This window comes from Macrotis lagotis, chromosome X (genome assembly GCF_037893015.1).
Source record: "Macrotis lagotis isolate mMagLag1 chromosome X, bilby.v1.9.chrom.fasta, whole genome shotgun sequence".
NCBI classification, from domain to species: Eukaryota; Metazoa; Chordata; class Mammalia; order Peramelemorphia; family Peramelidae; genus Macrotis; species Macrotis lagotis.
In genome coordinates this window covers 399,031,469-399,049,680 of record NC_133666.1, presented here as the reverse complement: position 1 = coordinate 399,049,680, position 18,212 = coordinate 399,031,469, and the positions used below count along the sequence as shown (strand labels likewise).

Sequence of the window (18,212 nt, the reverse complement as noted above, 5' to 3'; positions counted from 1 at the left end):
TCCTAGAGCTCTTTATGCCTGAAAGGGACACATCTTCTATGACTGTAATGAGGGAGCCTGAACATCTGACACTTGTGGTCAATTAAATTAAAATTAAATTAAAAAAACTTTGGGCCAGATACTATGATAGACATTGAGAATATGTAACAAAAATGAAGAGAAACAATATTAACATATACAGTAAACGAATAAATACCAAGTAATTTTGAGAGGCAGAAATGAATACAATTGAAGAGAATCAGAAAAAGTTTCATGGCAAAATGCTTTGAAGGAAGTACAAGAAGGAAGAAGGAAGAAGGAAGTACAGAACTCCACAGGTCAAAGAAGAAGGTGAAAAGAATTCCCTATATTGGTAGATAATTCATACATAGGCAGAGAAGGGACAAGTGGAGTATTTGTGTGTATGTTAATTGCATGTATGTAGATACGTGTATGCATTATATATATATATATATATGTTGTGTGTAGATAGATAGATAGATAGATAGATAGATAGATATGTATGTACACTCACATATGAATAAAATAGTCCATAAACCATTTTGAATGGAACTGGAAAAATAGATTTAAGCATTCGAGCTCTGGCAAAGAATAAAATTAACTTGCCTTTATAGAATGAGTTCAAATTCACAAAAGTAATGTCCTTACCCTGGAAATTCTAAAATATATATGTACATATATACATCTATAATATACACATGTAATATTAGTATATATTAAATGATAACCTTATAAATATGTATAAATCATACATATATATTTCCTAGAGTTCATTTTAATATGAGGGAGCACTTGCAAATATATCAGGGGCTTCAAATTCTGATACCCCAGGAAATGCACATGAAATATGTTATTTATAATGGCTTAAAGGGTTGATTCCTGGATTTTAGAAAAGACTGTCTTAGGATCATGACAAATCAGAATAATACCTATACACCATAACAAACTTCCATAAATTCTTAAGTTCCAGGCATAGAGATCAATTACTGAGGCAAACTACCAAGGCTTTCCAATCTACTTAGACAGGGACTGAAGTAAACTACTAGGTGTATATACATATATAAAATATAAGTATATTTATATATGTATGTGTGTATGCACAGATAAAATATATACATATACACACATGTATTTTAACCACTACTATAATTTCTACTATGTGACTCTTTTTTTTATTATTTCTGACTCTTGTGATCCTAGTGTTATTTCTTGTCTCTCTACTTTTTTCTCATCTGTTCTGTATTTGTCCTTTCACCTATACCTACCAAAATCATTTCTATCTTTTATGGTTCATCTAAAGAGCTACCATCAAGCCTTCTCTGCTGTGTTGCTATCTCTTTTTTTGGGTTCTTCATATGGCATGTATCATTAATTTTCTATAGTTTGTGTGTATATATGTAAATCCATATATATGTATATATAAAATTTACATATATACATACTTTTTAGTCTTTATATTCCACATATATTCAGTATATTTTTATTTCATAAAAAGAGACAGCCATAGTATAGTGGACAGAGAGCTGTTTTCAAAGTCAGAAAATCTCAGGTTCATGTTTCTTCTGACATATATTGACTGTATGATTCTCAGTAAGCCATTTAACCTTGCATTGGTATCAAGGGAGAATCCTCACTTGGGGAGTTGCTCATATGAATAGAATCATAGGTCCAGATTCTATTCAAAATATCCTGAAATGCCTTATGCATACCTGACTCTCAACTGATACTTACGAAATTAATGAATCAGTGAATACATGTGTGATGGATTTTTTTCTCCACTAAAATATAGGTGGAAATTTATGTTGATGTATTGTAGTTGGGGTTAACATGAAATCTCAAAGATAGGACTGCCTGAAGTAAAAATGATGCATTTTCAGTCAGAACTCTTGCTTTGAATCTCACCTCAGATTCTCACTAGTTTTGTGACTATGGACATGCCATTTAGCTCTCAGATCCCAAATTTCCTAATTTGTATAATAATGGAAATAATTGTTGCTCTACCTACCTCACAATGTTTTAAGAAAAGTGTTTTTTTTTCAAATCTTACTGTCCTATATCATTATGCTAAAACACTTTGAAGAATGCTTGGCACATAGTAGATGTTTAATAAATGATTAATTTATTAAATATAATTATTATCAAAAGAATATTTTCAATTGAGTTGAATTAATTGCTATTTTGTTACATCAAAATAATTTGAAGCTTTTTGCTATATTTTAGATTACAGTTTGAGATTTTAATGATTCATATTATATTGTATATAATATATTGTAATGTATATCTTAATATACATTAAGTATTTGAGATAGTAGCAAATTCAATCAGCTTCTAAGCTAAATTGTATATCTGGAGGCTTGATAATTACAGTTCATATTTTCTTACTAAACTGATAATGTGTTATTAATTCAGTTTAAAAAAATAATGGCACTACTATATTCCTGTTTTGTCCCAGGTTTAAAGTTTTATGAGAACCAGACTACACATTCTTCTGCTGTTAGACAGTATTATTTTCAGAGATGCTAACCTGTTAGTGATTAACTAAGATTGGTGTCTTGGATGCTTGTGGTTATCAGAAAGCCTTTCCCTGGGGATGTCTCCAGTCCAAGGAGAATTTCCACATTTGTGCCTAGGAAGGATGCTTTAAAGCTGTGTTTTCTCTGTATAAAGAATCGCACTTGCTTTTGAAATGATTGATGAGGCTGTATGGTGTAGAGATCAAAGAAAAGAAATTGACACTGAATGGACCTAATTGTCGTCTTGGTTACTCTTTGGACTCAAGTTTATGTTCCTATGATCAAAATAGAACATTAGGTAAAATATATTAGCTATATGTTCTGACAAGAACTTCTTTGACTCTTTTCCTTTACTCCTTGAAACCTCTCATTTCTATTACTGTTCTCTCTTCTTTCCCTTTTGTTTCAGAGAAAGGTATATTCCTTACTTCTTCTTAAAGGTAATACCTTTGCATGTGTACTCTTAATTCTCTCCCCTTCTGCTTCCCCCAAGTCCTTGCTCAACTCAAACTTCTCACTCAGAGAGGGACACAGAGAAACTCTCTCTCTCTCTCTCTCTCTCTCTCTCTCTCTCTCTCTCTCTCTCTCTCTCTCTCTCCTTCCCTCCCTCCCTCCCTCCCTCCCCTTTCTTCAAAAGTTTCCCCCTCCACTGGCCCTTTCCATTCTTTCTATCTACCAACAAATGTTCAGTTCTCTCCTAGGGATTCTGATATTTCTTTATTTTTATTTTTATTTTTATTTTTTTTTAGGTTTTTGCAAGGCAAATGGGGTTAAGTGGCTTGCCCAAGGCCACACAGCTAGGTAATTATTAAGTGTCTGAGGCCGAATTTGAACTCAGCTATTCCTGACTCCAGGGCTGGTACTCTATCCACTGTGCCACCTAGCCACCCCAATTATGATATTTCTAAACCATCTGGCTACCATCCCAGATCTCTTTTTTTCTCATTTGTATTGGGTGCTCGAAAAAATTTGTTTAATGAAGATAAATCGAATTGAAATTAATTTCCTGGCTAAACTTCCTCAAAAGAATAACTTTTGGGTTTACTGGGTTTACCCAGTACCTCTATTTCCTCATTCTTACATTAATTTATTTATGCATGCATGCATGCATGTATTCATTCAACAAACATTTATTAAGTGCATATATAAAAATAGAATGGATAATGGATAGGAAAGTTAATGAGGGCATCATGACCTGAGGAATAATGACTTCAGGATTTAGAGTTCAACATAAACCCAGGTTCAAGTCTGAATTTTAATATATACTAGCTCTGTGATCCTAGACAAGTTGCTTAACCTCTCGGTATCACAGGAAAATCTCTAAGATTATAAATTTCAGAGCAGGTACCTCTCTACACTGGTAGAAGTATTGTAACACAAGATACTATACTAGATTCTGGGAAGAAACAAATGAAGCACTGACCTGAAGGAGCTTATTGGCATGGGGATAGTTTGAAATATTCACAGAGCAATAAGTTCAAAATATATACCAAGTAATTTTAGCAAAAGGAGAGGGCATTAATAACTTAAAAGATCAATATGAACTTCCTGAAGGAGTGACATTTGATTTAAGCTTTGAAGGAAAATAGAAATTCTATAAGACCAAAGGGAGGAAGAAGAGTATTCCAGGCATGGGAGATGGCCTATGATGGAATGTATTAAGATGTTATGTGGGATGAATAGCAATCAGATCAAGCTGGCTAAAACTTAAAGTATGTGAAAGAGAGTAAAGTGCATTAAACCTGGAAAAAAGTCCATTGAAGCACGATTGTGAAGGACTTTAAAAGTCAAACATAGAAGTTTGTATTTTATCCAAAAGACAAGAAATGCTTTCTAGGAGTACTTGATCAAAGAGTGATACAGTCAGATGTGTGCTTTAGAAATATGACTCTAGGGGGCAGCTAGGTGGCGCAGTGGATAGAGCACAAGTCCTGAAGTCAGGAGGACCTGAGTTCAAATGCGGCCTCAGACACTTAATAATTACCTAGCTGTGTGGCCTTGGGCAAGTCACTTAACCTCATTGCCTTGCAAAACCAAAAAACCCCAAACAAACAGAAATAGGACTGGTAGTAGAGTTAGATTGGATAAAAGAGAGACTAAAGAGTTGGAGGACTTATTTATATGCTTGTATTATCTGGGTGAAAGATTGACATATGCTTATTACAGTGTGATTAATGAATGGAGTGAAGAGGATAGATGGGAAACATGGAAGTCCCATCAATAAGACTTGGTAATGATTGAATATAAGGGATGACAGAGAGGGAAGAGTTGAGGATTACTCTAAGACATTGGTTTCTAATTTGGGAGAATGTCTATCCTTAGTTGGATTAAAGTTTTTTTTTTAAGAGGTATGGAAAATATTTGGTTAGAAATTATATTATCTTTTGAAATTAATCTATTTTATTTCTTGTACAAATTTGAATGGTATAGCATGTAAATGAATAAGAGGTATTGAAAGGATTACTGAAAGACAAGGAACATGGATATTGAAAAGAATTGGGAAACGCTTCTCTGAAGTCTGAAGTTGGATGATTGGAAGGATGTTAGTAACCTCAAAAGAAATAGGGAATGTTAGAAACAAGGATGGTTTGGAGAGAGAGCAAGTTCTATTTTGAACATGTGAAATTTGATATGTTTTAATACTTTCTTATTTGATTCTTATCTCCACCATAATACTAAAAATACTCTATGAAAAGTCATCAGTGGTCTCCAAATCATCAAACCTAATGTTTTTTTAGTAACCTTTTGCAGCATTTCACACAATCTCTCCTTTCCTCTGAATAATTTTTCTTCCCTTGGATTCTGATACTATAAGCTTCTGTTTTTCTATTTATATGCCTTACTCCTACTTATTTGTCTTCTTTCCTGGATTCTCTTACCTTTTCCAACATTTTAAAATGGAGAATTATCATCTATCATCTTCACTTGTTGCCACCAATACTTCACTTGAACTATTCTACATTAACAATTGCCTGCAGGATGTTGCATCAGCATCTCAAACTCAACACTACCAAAACAGAACTCATTAGTTTCTTCCCTAAACTTATTCTCCAAACTTGCCTAATACTATTGAAGATACCACCATATTTCAGTTACCTAAGATCACACTTTAGAGGTTTTCCTCTACCTCATACTATATATTCAACCAGGTGTCAAACTTTATTGATTCTATTTTAACGATATCTCCTCTATGCTGAAAATCAATCAATAAATATTTATTAAGGACCTTTTGTGTTCTAGGCACTGTGGTAGGTGTTGATGATACAAATAAAATTAATAAAACAATCTGTAGTCTCAAGTAGTATAAATTCTAAGGAGGAGACAAATAAATGCAAATATATATAAAGTACTAAAATATAAGGTAATTTGGGAGAAGGACTACTAGAAATTGTGGGAACTAGAAAAGCTTTAAGCAGTGCATTAAATTTGTCTTGAAGGAAGAGAAGGATTCCATGAGGTCAAGGTGAGGAAAGAAAGAATCCCAGGCTTCTATTACCAATACAAAGACATAGAGATAGGAGGTGGTGGGAGGAACAGAGAGTGCATAGGAGAAAGAATAATGTCCAATGTTGTTGAAAAGATAGGTTAGGATCATATTGTAAAGTAAAACAGAAGAGTTTATATTTTATCTTAAAAATATAGGAAGCTGCTCTAGTGTTTTGAGTGAGAGAGTAACATGGTAAGACCTGTACTTAAAGAAAATAATTTTGTAGTCTGTGTCAAGGATAGACTAGAACAAGGAGAGACAAAGAAGAAGACCAAAGAAGGGAAGTAATGATAGAATGAATTAATTTCATGGTTGTGAGAGTTGAGAGAAGAAATCAGAGAAGAGAGATACTGTGGAAATGAAAATGGTAAGATTGATAACTGGCTGAATATATAAAGTGAGGACAGTGAGAAATAATGGTAGATCTTGAGGTTATATACCTGAGATACTGGAAGAATAGTGTTACCTTTGATATAAATAGGGAAGTTTGGAAGAGAAGTATATTGGGTATAAAGATAAAAAGATTTTATTAGGAATCGCTGAATTTAAGATGTCTATGGTATATCCAGTTTGAAATGTCCACTAGGCAGTTTGTGATCTGGTACTTTTGTTTAGGGGAGAACATAGTTCTGGGCATATAGATTTGGTCACCTTGAAAGTAGAAAACAGAGTGTTGGGGAATCCTCTGTGGCAGGGAGCATGATATCAATGACAAACCAGCAAAAGAGACTGAGGAAGAGATTCAGATAAAATAATACCAGAGAGAAAAGAATATCTAGGATGATATAGAGGTCAACAGGGTCAATTGAGGAGGACAGTTCAAAAGAGGATTAAGAATAAAGTTAGATTTAGCAATTAAGAGATTATTGCCATCTTTATAAGAGCAGTTGAATGATGAAAATAGAAGCCAAATTATATAGGGTTAAGGATTTAACTATATAATAGATTTGTTTTTATTTTTTACTAGGAATTTGGTGAAGGATAGAAACATAAGGTGATACCTTGAAAGGATAGTAGTGTTGAATAAAAGATTTGGTTTTTTTTTTCAAAAATGGGAGAGTTGAACATGTTTGAAGGAAGTAGGAATGATACCAGAAGATAATAATGAGAATGAACATCAGAGAGGAGAGATGATCTGTTCCCTTGTCTCCCTGCACAGTGTTTCCAGTATGCTAATTCTGACCATCAACACTTTCTTTTTACTCATCACTTCTTGCATAGCTTATTTTAACAGCTTCCCAATTGGTCTCTCTGTTTCCAGACTACGTTCTTTTATATGTGTAACATATAGAGAGCTCTTCCACACAGATGCCAAAATGTTTTCCTTAAATCTGATCATATTACTCTCCTGCTCAAAATCCTTTGATAGCTTCCCATTCATAGGATAAAATATAAAATCTTTAACTTGGCACAGAATTCTCCTCACAACTAGATCTTTATTGCTGTCATTAGAACAAAAAAAATATTTCTTGTTACAATTATAATTACAAAATGTTTTGTTTTTCCAATAGGTGGTCATGATGTTTAAGTATAGCAGATTCATACTTCTTGGTAGTTCTTAGAATAAATTGGATGATGGTTCCTTTGCAGCCAGTTGATTAAGGGACTATATAAGCTTGTCATTGTTGACATCTACATCTGATACTTGATTGATTGTTTTGGTACCTTGACATGATACTTACCACCTTTTGCTAAAAATATTTCAGTGCATAAATAACATGTTAATATATACAAAACAATTCACCAATTATCTTTGCCAGCCAAGGGCATTCCTATAACCTAGTCTTTTACTAAAAGTGATTCTCTTACTAGGAGTTGTCTAGGAGCTCAATTGTAAAATAAGCTGAGTAATAAAAGCCTTGAGGACAGCAGTGAATAGGATTGAGATTGAAGTGAATTGGAGCAATATGACTTGACTACTCATTCAGTTCCTAATAGAATTTGCATGGAAACTTTGAAGAAGTGAGCAATATTATTACAGAGTTTAGGATTGTTGAGGAAGTAAAATGAGAAGAAAATTATTTGTCTCCTCCTGGGACATTGAAACTTTGAACAGATGTTCAATTAGTTATTTTAAAGATAACTCTCAAGATATTTATGGGAACACAAGTTCCATTTTGGTTATATATTTAGATAAAAAATATTGGCATTCTGTCCTTCTTACCAGTCAATCAACAATCTTTCATCCAGCACATCCCATGTTTCAGACACTATACTAGATATTGAGATGCCAAGACAGCAAAAAGAAACAATCTTTGTGTTTTAGGAGGCTTCTAGTCTATTGAGAAAGACAATATGTATATAATTATATACAGAAAAAATATCATGATGTTTGCCCTTTGTTCTCAAAGAAGATCATGACATCAGGGAGGTGTTGCTATGACATACGTGTGAATTGGATTTGAGTGAGTGGGTACTGAGCAATGTCACCAGTCTCACTTTTTCCTCCAGTGACCAGATATGAATCAGGATGATTAGAGATAGCTCTGGATGCAAGGCAAAGTTAAATGGCTTGCCCAAGGTCACATAGTTAATAAGTCTCTGAAGCTGGCTTTGAACTTAGGTCATCCTCCTTACTTCAGGGCCAGCGCTCTACCCACTGCAACACCAAGCTGTTATATAAAGAATAAATATAAGGTGAGTAGGAATAGAGGAAACTTAGTTGTTGGGGAACTGAACTTACAGATCTATCAGTCAATCAACAAATATTTATTAGGTGCCTTTTATGTATCAGGTGCTATGCTAGATGCTGGGGACACAAAAAAAAGAAAAGGATATAGTCCCTACTCTGAATGGAAGAGGATTCTCCAACTTTGTAGGGTCCAGGAAATTTTAGATTTCACATCCTCCCATTAGAATGTATAAGATTGGGGACAGCTAGGTGGTGCAGTGAATAGAACACCGGCCCTGGAGTCAGGAGTACCTGAATTCAAATCCAGCCTCAGACACTTAATTACCTAGCTGTGTGGCCTTGGACAAGTCACTTAACCCCACTGCCTTGCAAAAACCTAAAAAAAAAGATAAAAAAAGAATGTAAAGAACTAGAAAGATATGTAGGAGTTGGGTGGTAGTCTTTAAATGCCAGGGGATTTTGTAGTTGACCCTAGAGATAAGAGGGAGCCACTACAGTTTAGAGAGTAGAAAAGATATATAGTCAGACCTCTGCTTTGTTTGTGTGTGTATGTGTGTGTGGTGGGGCGGAATTTTGCCAGCTCTATGCAGGGACTGAGAAAGGAAAGATTGGAGGCAGAGAGAACAATTAGAATGTCTGTTGCAATAACCTGCACAAAAGATGATAACCTGAATTGGGGAAGTGACTGTAATTATAAACAAAAAGGGATAGATATGAGAGATATTATCCTGAGGAGACTTGGCAACTGACTAAATATGAGGAGTGAAAGGAAGTGAGGAGTAAAAGAAAGTGCCCTTGCCAAAAAATAGGGGAGTCTGGAAGAAGGATAAGTTGCAGTAGAGGAAAAGAGATAATGGGTTCTATTTTGGATATTCCAGGTTTTAAATCATGGGATCATAACTTTATAGCAGGAAGGTCTTGGAGGTCCTATGGTTCAACCCTTTCATTACACAGAAGAGGAAACTGAAACCCAAAGTGGCAAAACAATTTTCCCAGGGTCACATAGTTCATTAGTGGCAAAACTTTGATTTGCACCCAGGGCATTTGACCTTAATTCCAGCAATGCTTCAACTGTTCAGATTTCAGCCCTTGATATATTATTTTTTTCAAACTTTAAATGGAATTTTAAAAAATATGATGAAAGTTAAATTTGGGTTAACATCATCCAATTGCTTTTGAATTATTTAATGACTTTTAGCCACTTTTTATTAAATGTGGAAAATATAGATAACTCTTGAGAAGCAATGACCTTATTATGAAGATAATCTGTAATGGACTGAGAACATTTTCTCTATTCCTCAATCAATCAGTAATTGCCCTTCCCTTCCACTGACCTCATAGCACTTAATTTGAATGTCCCTAATGCAACCATCATATATTATTTGGTTTCATAGTTTTGTGTATGTATCATCTGATATTAACTTCCATGAGGTCAGGAAACTGTCTTAAACTTGGCACATCTCCAGTGCCAAGTACAGTGTCTTATTTATAATAGTCACTTAATAAATGTATACTGAATTTAACATATATTTAAATTCTCCCTTGCTACCTCGTCCAGTTGTATGAACCTCAAAAATACCAACAGAACTAATTATAGTGATGTATAGATACTCAATGAGTAACTAAACTTACTATAGTAGGACTCAGCAAAATGCAAGGGTTCTTTGTGTTAAGAATGACCTTTATTAATGGGGAGAAACTAACCTTTCCCTTTGACCAGGATGTTCAAAATACTGTTTTCCTGGCATTCTTTTCTGGAAGCCATTTTGGAAAAATTCCCAGAGTCTGGAGTTTTGTCAACCCTTTTTAATGTGAATATACATAATATTTATATTATGGATATAATATATACTAACATGGCTATATAATAAATATCAAATATGTATTTCAATCCATCCAGAGAAGATATCAAAGGGAAATTTCATGTTTAATTCATGAAATATTAAACAGTATGTCACTAACTTCAGTGTTCTTCTGATGGTTACTATAAAATTACAACAAGAACTACATCTAGGTCTATAGCTTTTACCTTTTCCTATTATATTGCAAAATGCTCTTAATGTGATCTCCTCTGATTTAGAAGAAAATACTCCATGCTATGAAAGTTAACCATCTCAAAACCAGCTTTTACCTATTAAATAATAATAATAATAATTGCTATTATTAGTAGTAGTACCAACATATCATAAGTAATTTCCCTGGATAATCATAGACTGAATATACTAGAATTTCTCGGGGATTAAAAAATAATAATAATTCTTCTCCCCAAATGCTGTGGTCCTATTCACATGTTCAAATCAAGTCCTCCAGCTAGCAGAAATTATGAGCTCTTGTTGAAGTAAACCCCTACTGGGCCTCATCATTTGGGGAAAGCCAGCTTAGCCAAGTCTAAGGTCTGGCTTACTTTAAAAAATAAATATATCCTAAATATGGTAGAGAGACAGAGACATTTAATAACTGAGAACTGTTGAAAGGAATTTTAAAATGAGGCTTGATAAATATGAAAATATTGAAAGCTAAGAACATACAAAGTAATTAAAGAATCTATTTTTACAAGTAGACATTCTAAGTATATAACGTGTGTATATTTATGTGTGTAGATATATGATAGTATTTTTAGAGATGGATGAGATCTTAGAGAACTTAGTTATTCTATAGAAGAGGAAAATGAGGTCAAAAGAGGCCAAGAGATTTGCCTAAGTCACATAGGTGAGAAGCACTAATGCCTAGCTCCAAATGCAAGATCTTTGACTTTAAAATCAGCATTCTATCTTTTTTCCCCTATAAAACTATAAATTTTGGTTATATATAGCTTTAAAAATAGAGTGTGCTATGTTAAAAATACATTTTTTTTACAAATTTTGTTATTTAGTTATTTTAGGCTCATTTTTGGGAAGCTAGCATAAAGTGCTACTATAATTGATCCTTTGTGAAATTCATATTTTGGCCCAAATTTGGAAAAATAGTACTAGAATGGAAGGGGAGGAAAAACTCTTCAGCACCAAAAGAGTTAAATTGAATAAGGAAGGAATGAAAATTTGTTGATGGCCACTTCTGAACTTTTTTTTAAATTTGGTGCATTTGTAATGTTTTGTTGTTGCTCTTTGAGTCTGGTTTTCTTCTCTAACTGTAACTCTAACAAACTACCAACTCCTCTTTCCCCCATTGCAGTCATCCCTTATATCAAATATGTACAATCAAGCAAAAACAAATAATTTCTCTGGAAATGTCTTGAAATATATACATATATATATATATATATATATATATATATATATATTGCTCTTTCTGCTAAGAGGCAGCAGGCATACCATAATAGTTTTCTAAGGTAATGATTTTTCATCAGTATTCTAATAGTTTTCCTTTATAGTACCATGGTCATTGTGTAAATAATCCTGGTTCTACTCATTTTACTATGCATCACTTTATATGTCTTTCCAAGTTTCTTTGAATTCTTCATACCTTATATCACAAAACAATTTCATTGCTTTATCCAATCAGTATATTTATGTATATTGTGTGTATGTATGTGAATATGTAGCAAATAAATGAACTATGATTATTGATTTCAGTAAAGGTCATAATTAATGAGCATGAATAACAATGAAAATATAAATCATCTGGAATTTAGTTGATTAAATCTTAGGGAATTGTCTGTGTAAAAATTAAGCAGTAAGCATAGAGCTACTAGTAGGCACCAAAGGCAAAATTTGAACTGAGGTCTTCCAGAGTCCAAATTCGATATGCTATCCACTAAGCCCTGATGCCGTGCCTAAGTCTTTATACCTTATAATTATTCCTCTTAAATTTAATCTTTTTAAATTTGGTCCAGCACCAGTTTCTCTCTCTCTCTCTCTCTCTCTCTCTCTCTCTCTCTCTCTCTCTCTCTCTCTCTCTCTCTCTCTCATCTTTCTCTTTCTCTGAGTTTTCTGACATTTGCAAATTTTATAAATTTTCCATTTAATGCCTTTATCCAAATCATTAATCAAAACAATAACAACATAGTATTACACATGGATCACTGGTGTGGTCTGCTAAATGTCTCCTTTGAGGTAGATCATACAGTATTTATTTTTATTTTTTGAGTTACCCTTGTCCACCTATTTTGACTACCTCTATCTTACAACTGAGAAACACAGACAAGTACTTTGCTAAAGTCTAGGTAAACTCAATTTATGGCATCCCCCTGTTTCACCAGTTTAGAAACCCTGTCATTGCTGCTTCCCATTCCAAATGTTCACTTCTCATATCTTTAACAATTCATTGTATAATTTTTCCAGGTATCAAGTCACTACCCTGTAATTTTCAGATTCCATTCTTTTCTGTCTTTAGAAAATTAAGACATTTGCCCTTCTTTGGACCCCTTGTACCTTGACTTGTCTATAATTTTTTTTCCTAACCTCAATGACAACAGCTGAACAATCATATCCACTATTTCAATTCTATCTGGAAGGTATCTCATTGGGGTCTAGAAACTTGAACTCATCAAAAGCCGCTGGATGATCCTTACTCATCAAGGCTAAAGAAATAGAGAGGCTGGCATAGTACAGGAAAAAGTACTAGATATGGATTTAAAGGACTTGTGTTCCTTGAATTCCTGCCTCTATGTGACCCTGAACAAGTCACATCTCTCAGGGACACAATTTTCTCAGCTATAAAATGAAGAAACTAGGAGCTCTCATAGGTGCCTTATATGCCTATAGGTACCTCATGAAATTGATTTCTTTAGAACTTAAGTGACTTGCCTATTTTCACTAGGTAAAACAGTCTGGGCTAGGGTCTACATCTTCTGCCTTGTCTTCTTTTGAGACAAGATTACTTAGCAATTTGTTTAGAAAATGCTTTTTCACATACTCTTTTTAGATAGCAAAAATAATTTAATATTGGCATGTTCTATCTTTAATCATTTCATCAATCTTGTTGGTGATATTGGAAAGTCTTTCCCAATGTAATCTAAAGTCTTTGAAATTTTAGGGCATGCAGGTTATTATTAATATGCCATGATATGCTGGTCATATTATGAGAACAAAATTTGAACTTTAATTTGCCCAGTACCATAGCAAACAGTGGGAAGAAAAGAAGTCATGCACTGGATATGTTATGAACATGTCTTTTTACTACCTCCACCTTTACCTCCACTATCGAATCCTACTAATAAATTCCTTTCAAAGACCTGAGACTAGAATTCAAGTTTTCTAATTTTTGATTCAATATTCTTTCCACTATGCTAAACTTTCTTGCAGAGCTAATAGGCATTATCATTGTAAGCAGAGAACAACCAATATGATTCTCTAATAATAAGAAACAACTTTCTGGTTCAGTTAAAAAAACCACCTATTAGTACAGTTCCTAATGACTGGCTATAGGAATCAGCCATAGAAGTCAGGGGTGTGGTTGTACCTGTCACATTTTACCAATCACACTCTAATAAAAGAGAGAGTCTAGGACTGTTGTGTAACATCCACTGAAGATAAGTGTACATCACCAGAGACTACTCCAAAATAGTGACAGCTGTGCTGATGTTTCTTGGAGGGAAGAGGATAATACATACAAAATCCTTTCTGCTGACTCTACTCTCCATATTATCAGGACATCAGAAAACACACTCAAGCAGAGGAAGTTAAGAACTGACTTCTAGAAGCACTGTAATCTAGCTTCCTTGCTGAAATATGATTCCTAACTGAAAATTCTTTCCTCATATTCTTATATATAATCTTACAAAATGCTGAGGGATAACTTACAATATAGACACTAGTAACATAAATCTATTTCCCTGATTGTGTGTGGAGTGAGCTCCAGTGAGAGATGAAGTTGGTTTACTCTTCAGAGCTGTTGCCTCTTCTGCCCCTTGAAGTTCTGGTGCACTGCCTTTTCTAGGTGCTAACAATAGTTACCCAGAAGAGGGAGTGAGAGGTCTCAGTTAACAGTCATTCTGAACATCATTTTCTGTTATTTGCAAAATATATGGGGCAAATATAAGTGGACTATGGGATGCAAAGTATTTAAAAAAACACATAATCCTTCTAATTCAAGCTAATTCATGAGATGTTCAAACTGATTTTTTGAAAAATTCAACTTATGAGGTACTTTCTTGCAATATTATCTTCATTAATTTGTAGACTGCACTAATGTAAATGGCAATACCTCCTGAAAAATTCTTATCTATGTCTTTCTGTAATTTTGTTATGGTGGATTTACCTAGGATTCTGAGAGAGTTCTTATGGCAACATATTAGAAGTCTTCCTATAGTTCTTTTCATAATCTTAAAAGTCCTTTTTCTGTACTTATGCTGTCCCTATATTCTCATTCATTCATGCTTTATGATTAGTTCACCTTTTTTCTGATTGTATATGCAATCAATATTTTCTTTGACTTTCAAAGTGATCTGGTTTCCATTTTTCAAGTTCAATAGATACAAAAATAAATTTATAAGTATTACTGAAAAGAATTACATTTGTTGTAAACTAGGAAAACAGCTTAAAATGCTTAAAACTTTGGACCTATTGAATCAGGACCAGGGAAAAGTTGCTCTCTGAAAAGGTAGTTATGGGAGAATGCAAGGAGAAAAAAAATAACTGGAGAATGTTTGAATCTGATTATCTCTCTAACACAGGGTCAGAAATTAAGTCCAGGTTCCTAATAGAGTAGGGGAAGACAGGAGAAGAAAGAGAAAAGGAAAGCAATAAGCAGTACCTGGCCAGAGTATGAACAAAACAGAAACAAATAAATAATAATTGCTCATAAAAAGAAACTTGAGAGGCTACCTGGTTTTGAGACATACATGAACACTGAAACATGATACGTGCCCATGTAAAAGACTTCTGGGAGATGAACAGGAAACTAACTCAGTATCTGAATTGGACAATGCAGATTTCTGCATTTCAAACTTCAACATATGTAAAATATTTCAATAGAAAGCTTGAAGGCACTTACTTTACATAGGTGTTTACTTTTTGAAACTCAAATAGCCTGAATTAGTAACTGAAAAAAAAAAGTTAGATTGACCACTTAAATATTATTCCTTCTGAACCTAAACAATTAATTATTATGTTGATTTTTTTGTTTCAATGCATTCCAGATGTTTTGTTATTGTCATATCTACAAATAAAATAACCATATTTGGTTTGGGTACAGTAACAATGCATATAATATAAAATAAAGAAATGTTTTATTTTTTGATAAGGCAGATCCCAAGGATTCTTTTTTCCTACTACTTGTTCACTGGTTTTAGTTATGGCTTGTTTAATTTAGAGTTTACCTGCTTAGTTGGTTAACTGTAGAGCTCCCCAGAATGAACTTGTTTTTAGCTACTTAACATCCATAAAATAGTGATCTATATTGACTTGCTAGTGAGGTCTTGGTGATGAACTCTTAAATAAAATGATCTGTCCCCAGGTCAGGGAGTTGGTTGATTGCCAAACAGAAATCCAGCACCATTAACTGTCAAAAATTTGAGGGCTCCATTACTCTAAGAGACTTACTACAGCCACCTGGAAAAGCAGAAAATTAGATTGATTATCATTAGGTTTTGAATACTCATATTTAATGAGGTAAATGTAAGTTTATTTTAGTGGATTTTTTTAAAAGCTAAAAGAGAGAGAGAGAGAGAGAGAGAGAGAGAGAGAGAGAGAGAGAGAGAGAAAAGAAAGAAAGAAGAAAGAAAGAAGAAAGAAAGAAGAAAGAAAAATTAGCTTCTGTATCATAAGCATAGTCAAGTTAAACAAATCCTCATCATGTTGGTCATGTCCAAAAGTCTATTTCTCATTGTCCATCATCTCTCTGTAATGAGGTAGGCAGTGGTTTTTCATTACTCCTCTGAAATCATTATTGATTATTTTGTTATTAGAGTTCTTAAGTTTTTCAGTAATTCTTGTTTTTATAATAATGATGTCAGTATAATTGTTCTACTTCTTTCTGCTCACTTCATTCTGCAACAGCTCATATAAATTTCCCTAGATTTTTCTGAAAATCCCTTTTAATTTTTATATTACATTAATATTCCATTCCATATATATGTATCCATATACGTATATATATATATATATATATATATATCATAATTTGTTCAGTCATTCTCAAATTGATTGTCATTCCCTTGGTTTTCAGTTTATTGTCACCACAAAGAAAAGAAAACCCAAGATCCAATTTACAGCCTTTTTAGTAACATCCAGCTATAAGGATCAAATAAGATAATGTATTTGAAAGCCTTTAGAAAACCATAAAGTGCTATACAAATGTACATTATTGTTATAATATCTTTCATTGAAGGGAAAAAATCATTTAAGTGGTTTATTCCTTATTAGACCATTAGTGATCTTGGTTTGTATTTTAAAATATGTTGGTGTTTCAATTCCAAATAAAATTAGAAGACATATATGTATGTATGTATGTATGTATATGTGTATATATTTATACAGAGAGAGAGAGAGAGAGAGAGAGAGAGAGAGAGAAGAGAAAGAGTAGTTTTTAGTACTTTCTTTTGACAACTCAGTCAATCAATTAGCCAGCGAGTATTGGTTGACTGCTTATTGTGCAGAAATCATTGTGCTAGATGCTGCATCCAATTTAGCTGATAAGAAAAATTACTTCCAAATTTTCAACTTTATTCATTGTACATTATTAAGAAAATTTTTTGAATAAAGAAATTTATTTCCATAGCATTAATCATTTGTGTCATTGCTCATTACAACAAGCAAATATGTTCTATTTTTTATACCTCATCTAGGTAATGGATATGATGCAGATAATTTTTAAAGGGAGATAAAGAAAAGACATAGAGTTTGGGAACACATGAATAAAAAACATTTAAACAATAAATTTGCATAAAGTTTTGAGCAATCAGTGTCTGCATGCCCAATACTTTTCATTTTCGTTAGGATCCTTGATCCTACTAACTGAGGAGAACTTAATAGGGAAAATATCAATTATTCTGCAAAGTGACTCCAAATTAAGGTCATAGAAAAATAGCCCCTCATTGACTTGGGGTATCAGGCATATAATGTGCCCTCATCAGCTTCTCTAGTTCCGTGGATTTGGAAATCACAGAGAAAGGCAAATATTTCAGGCTGAACACTTGGAAACATTTGTATTGGGTAGATCAAATTGTGCAGTGAGCACCAATTGAATAGTTTAAAAACTGAGAGTTCATGTAAGAGAAACATTACTCACAAATAAAATCAAGATTTTTAGAATACTTTCTTAGAGTGGGTCCACTCCCTTGGAGAACTGCCAGGAGTACAATGGAAACACATTTAGCTCTTCTGCAAGGGAGTACGTTACTTGAATGGGCCCTATCGTAAATGATTTTGAAACCATCTCCCCAGGTAGTGCTGAGAAAATATGTTCAATTCTTGGCCTGTGGACACTCAGCATCAGTCCAAAGGAAGGTGGTAATGTGCTCTTAGGTATGATGAAGTACAAGGTTCTTTAGTAACCAAAACAAATAACAAACCTGTAAGATCAAGAGAGATTACTCAAAGACAAAAATAGCCAGCAATCATCAGAAAATTAAAAAATGCATCACAACTGAGTTCAAGTTAGTCATTTTCCTTGGTAAAAGTAAATGTAGAAATGGAATGCA

The 18,212-nt window shown here is 33.5% G+C and overlaps 1 protein-coding gene across 2 annotated transcripts in view; it reads left to right on the top strand.

The window, feature by feature from the left end:
- Positions 1-18,212, top strand: part of ZFHX4 (zinc finger homeobox 4) — a 222,102-nt gene that overhangs the window by 77,305 nt on the left and 126,585 nt on the right. The gene's annotated exons all lie outside the window — the stretch shown is intronic.